At 37.2% G+C, this 5,698-nt stretch overlaps 1 long non-coding RNA gene across 1 annotated transcript in view; it reads right to left on the reverse strand.

Annotated features, from left to right (window-relative positions):
• The window catches only part of LOC135578667 (uncharacterized), a 57,181-nt gene extending 51,668 nt beyond the window's left edge, over positions 1-5,513 (reverse strand). Inside the window, exon 1 of the long non-coding RNA XR_010470663.1 lies at positions 5,348-5,513. This is a non-coding gene — a long non-coding RNA (uncharacterized LOC135578667). The remainder of the gene's footprint in view (positions 1-5,347) is intronic.
• Positions 5,514-5,698: the final 185 nt, after the last annotated feature.

Here is a 5,698-nt window from a genome sequence, read left to right on the forward strand (position 1 = left end):
GAATATTTAATAGGAAGCAGGGTCTGTCATGTTTAAGTCCAACAGTAAAAATACAGTAAAGTTGTATGGGAGATATAACAGCTAAATATGTAAGTCCATGTTCTGACTATTGCCATGTTTTCATATTACTTCATATGAAGTAAGTAAATGAAGTAAATAGTAAATATGAAGTAAAAAAATAGTAAATATGAAGCAAATAGTTTTATCTAGGTCATACAGATCAGTGTATTGAAGATTAGCATCTTCCTGTCCTCAGGTTAGTCATATTCAATAAATCTTGACAATGGATGTTAGGTATTATATATTCATAGAAAACTATATTAGTGACTATATTAGTGACTTGAATAAGTGTTCAATAATCTTCACAAAACATAACCACTTTTGCTATTTGATTTCGATTGCTTACCATTTGCTTTTTTACTACCTTGTTAAAAATATGACATTTTGCTATACAATCATCCTCAACTTCTGTGGGCAAGAGAATAATTCCGTTTTGCTGGGCCTCTCATTTTTAAACCTGCCATAAAAACTACCTGCAAAATACCTCTAAATATCACCAAAAAGAAGAAAGAATAAACAAATAGTAGTCCAAAAAGAAAAAAAAACAAGGAAGGACCCTGACAGAGCCAAAATAAGGCTGAATTTATGAGGCCAGACAGATGGTGACCATCACAGTTCTGGTGCCAGTGTTTGGTGGGAGCTATTGGTAGCTGTCCTCTCCAAATATTGCATCACATTGTATGGGAAGCACAGCACCAGAAGATGATGCAGCTGAGGTGGAAGAATATGATTAATATGATGACTTCTTCCCAGCTCTTTTCCAGATAGGTCACAGCTGGCGACCCATCTAGACTGAGATCCATCCTTGATCTCAACACACAGTCATAGCCTAAGTGTTTGATACAGTCCACTGGTTTTGATAGCCTTCCAACTACCGACATCAGAGAGGACCATTTGACTGTTGTCTCTCATTTTCAGTGTAATTCCAGCTGTTTCATTAAATCTGGATATATCTATAAAACAAAGGACCAAAAAGGCCAGACCTGAGGCATAACAGCAATATAAGTTACATTTTCACAACTGGGAACAAATAGAAATTTATTCTTTCTAAAAACTGGCATACAAGGAGAAACTGCACTGAAAGGAAAGTATTTGAAACCATGAAAAATTGAACTGGATTTATTTAGGGAGAAAATTACCCCTCTTTAGCTAGGATTAAGTAAGTTTTTAAAATTGCATCATGAAACCATAGCTTCTGTAAATCTGAACATCTTGCCTTGACAACAAACAGAGCTGTACAACTTTTATGCTGTTGTGGAAACACAATCAATCTGGTGAATTTTAAAAACTACACAAATTTATTTCATTATTCATGTCCATAAGAATGAAGGCACTAAAATTCTGCTCAATGGATGGACAAGACTGGAACAAATTACTTCAGAAAAATGAATCTTTCTGTTAGTAGAGACATGCATGTGGTGTGCATTTCTATACACACATACATAAATATAAAGGGTTTGCATGCACATCTATGCATTGGAGGGCTGATTTTCAGGTGGAAACAATGTGTTTGAGCTCCACAGATGCACAGAAAACAAAGACATTTCTGTATTTTGTACCCTCTTCTGAGCATCTGTGTAAATATCTGTTTACATTAGAAATCTAAAAGCTCTTTCCAGTCTATGGTGCTCACAGAGAAGATTGTCGGAAAACAAATACCGCCTCAGTCTCGAAAATGTGTTTAATTTTAGTTGTTATTTTATTTGATCTTTTATACAGACACACAAGGCGTGAAAAGCATTTTACAAGTCTGTATTGTCATATACTGAACACACAATAGCTGCCCTCCCGGATTTCACAACTTGAAGACGAAGCTCATCAACAGATCTGTCACACTTTCCAAACTAGTTTAGCCAAATATTTCTTAAATTCAAGAAAGAGAATTACATTCATGACAGTACTAATCAAACCATATATATATAACCACATAATACACAAAAAAACCATCCTCTTTGCTGTGGACCTTTGCTTATCTCATTATCAACATGGACTTTCAGAAGAGTCCCATGTGAAAGGAAGAGTCTGAGTAAAGACTTCTTAACAAGAATTAAAAGGTCAATGTCAGAATTCTCACAAGTTAAAAATTCAAAGATGAAACCAAAAGGCAACTCTTTATCTGCTACATTGTCTAAATACTGTTTCCATCATTTAGAAACAGTATTTAACAAAAGCTGTTTTTTTATCAAAGCCTGATCTGCTTTAGGAAGCCCACGGGAATAAGGACCCTTTCTACAGTCACAAAAAGGGACTTTGAAACTTCTCTTTGAGACTTCTCTTCTTATGTCCATTAGACAACAAGCAATGTGAAAGGCACATCTTGCTGTACCAGGTCATTTATCATCTGATACAACGGGACATAGGACAAATTACAGATTACATCGCCCACTCCTTCAAATGTAGCAGCAGCACTGTCAGAAACAGTGTAGACTTAATTAGGTCTCAAAAAAGTTTAATGAATAAATAACACATTAGAATTTGATTATCAGATATTCTACCAGTTCTTTTTATTAGTATAGTATGCATCTTCTCTGTTGTCAGCAGTTAATGGGTCTGTGCTTTGTTAAAGGCCTCTGCAATAACAAGCAAAGCTGCTCTGACACGGTCTGACAGCCAGCCCCAGGAACAGAAAGAAAACACAAACTTACTTTTCCTCCTCAATCCTGTGCTCAGGATCTGGGACCTAGATTCTGACTTTCTGGTCCGTATTCTTTATCTCAGGATTATTCAGATAGAAATAACTGAGTTAATTTATTCAGAAAATATACTTGCTCACTGCTTTAGAACTTCCACAGATTTAACTCCTCAACGCGATTCCAAGAAGTTAGGGTGGAAAATGCCAATGCTTTGAGATACAGATATGCTCAGCTTTCTTGTAAATTAGCATTGTATCCCACTAACGTCACCAGACAGGAACCCACTAATTAGAACTGTCATAGGTAGCTTCACTACACATTGTCTCCATCTCTCATCTCTTCTTGTAATGACCACACCTTTGGGAAGTCCATCACATATTCTTCACTGATGGGGGAGCTGCACTTTGTAGATGAAGTCTAAGGTGTCACCACCATGGTCATACAAACAGATGGAGTTTTACATGAAAAAGCTTATTTTCTCAGTCTTCGGTGTTCTGAAATTGCAAAAACTAACCAGAGTTCACCATTTAGTCACTGATTATCCTTAAATCTGCCATTGATTTTTCCTGCAGGTTACTTTCCATGTATTACATAAAGGGATGCTGCATACATTTAGAGATACTAAAGGGATTTCAAGTAAAAATTAGTAACACTGAAAAGAATAAAGTTTAGATTTTTTTGCATGTGATGAACTGCTGAAGCAAGTTAGGTCTTATACTGACTGAGAAATATAGTTATGAAGGCATTTCTCAAAAATTATTAAAAACAATTAAAAAGAAAATCAACAGCACACGAGTGCAATACAACTCTCAGATAGGAGGCTATGAGCCAGCTTAGAGTTGGAAACAGAAAGTCAACAGATACTGTTATTTGGCTTTTCTGAATGCCATTACAGCAATGATTTAAAATCAATGATACAGTTACTCTAAAAATCAGAACACCACATATAACACTTCAGTCGATGTCACATCATATTTGAGTTTTACAACAGCTAACAGTTTCAACACATTCTCAAAGGAATATTTTAAATCTTTAATTTGCACTGAAATTACTTTGTATTTTAGCTTCAGATTATGCCACATAACTTCAACAATAAAACCTTAAGCCAGCTGTGATGTCACTTATGTCATTTGAGAGAATGCCTTTTAAGATACTAACGAAAAAATGGGAGTTTCCAGAAGCAGTAATGATCTACTCTTTTTTTTTTTTTTTTTTTTCCCTTGGAAGCCCCATTTTATCTTGGGAACTCCAGTTCACCAATTTATCTTTTTGGAACTTCTTTGATGTGACAAAAAAATACGCAGCTCACCACTACAGCTGCAGTGCTCAAATCAAATCCCCTTTCCCCTTACCAGCAAGCTTGCTTTCAAACTCTGACAAAATTCCTAAAGATCTGTAGAAAGTAGCAAACAACTACTTTTTTCTGTTACTCATCTTGTATTCTTTTACTGTGATCAAAATGTCAATGTTGCTTCCACTCAACTGGTAGAAACTGACCTAAGGTGGTCTTAGGGTGGCCCAAAACCCACTGACATTAACCAAAACAGCAGGCTCTTTAGACAATATGTAAGGTTTTAAGCCACAAAACCTCTCTTCATTTTATAACAAAACAATTAGTGAAATAAAAAGTATCATAATTCTCCTGGTACTGTTACTAAACTGCCACTTTTTATAATCACAATAATTTTCTTGTTTTTCATGTTAACATACTTAAAATTATCAATATACATGAAATCAATACAACACATGGCAACAAGATGCACAAATAACTTTTTGTACAGTATCCTAAAATTTTTAGTATAATGGCATTCATAATATCTTAATGGGAAATAACCATAAGTATGTATTTACACAGTGATTTTGTAGTCCATGTTCACTGTATGCATCCATTGCATATTATTTAGGAAACAAAATCTTTCTTACATATCAATGCTGAAATACTATGACAAATAGTACTATGACATGGTAAATACAGAGAGGGGTGTGCATAAACAGATACCCAAAACCAGCATATTGCAAACATTGCAACACAATTACATTTCTGAGAAACCACTTAGTGTGTCTGAAAGATACAGGCTAAATGAAAACTGAAAATAGAGTAAGTCAGCACTTGCTTTATAGGGCTGCTCAGTATGTTAGTAATGCTGCAGCATTTAGAGGATATAAAGCATCTAAGATAGAAGAAAACTGGAAAAACATAGCAAAGCTATCTAGTACTAGGACCAAGACAGAACTGAAAAATAACTTCCAGGCTTCAAAATGCACGCTGCGAAATATTGCACAATATCATGGTCTGAAAACTTAACTCCTTTCCCTCATTTTCTGGTTCTTATCTATTACTAGGAGAAAAGAGAAGAGGTGAAAAGCCACAAAAGTTTAGCCTAAGATCCACACACATGGAAAGGTGAGGGGTTTGCTCTATGTACCTCCATTTCATCCTGCAGAACCGCCACCCATTGTGGAAAGCTACGGACTTCTAACTTTATATTAAAGCACTTTGTTGGTCTACAAGAACTTGACTTGGTGAACAGGCTTTGCAAAACCTTCCTGCGTAACACTCATGTAAAGCTGTCACAAACACATAAGCTGATCGGGCGGCTCTCTCTGAGCCAGGGCAAGGGTGAACTTGTACTTCCCGGAAATTTCGAAATTACCTTTTTTAAACGCCGCTATCCTGAAAAATCTTCCTAGGACAGGCACAGAGGAGACAAGCCAGTGCAAGAGGTAACTCTACTCTCACTGCACCTGAGCAATGAACACACACCCGGAAACGCACAAATCACCGCTCCGAAGGGCGCTGGCATCCCGCATCATCTTTCGGGAACAGAAGTAATATGTCTCTGGCCCGCCTCCCGAACAGAGGAAGGCTGCATACTCCCCGTCCAGTACTGCGGCCCGGGGGTTCTCCCCGGCACGATGTCTCCCATCCCCCAAACGCGGTGGGAGGTGCTTCATACCCGGCCCGGGGGATGCCCCCCGAAACCACGCCCCCGCTTCCCCGAAGG

This window comes from Columba livia, chromosome 2, assembly GCF_036013475.1.
Source record: "Columba livia isolate bColLiv1 breed racing homer chromosome 2, bColLiv1.pat.W.v2, whole genome shotgun sequence".
Taxonomy (NCBI): domain Eukaryota; kingdom Metazoa; phylum Chordata; class Aves; order Columbiformes; family Columbidae; genus Columba; species Columba livia.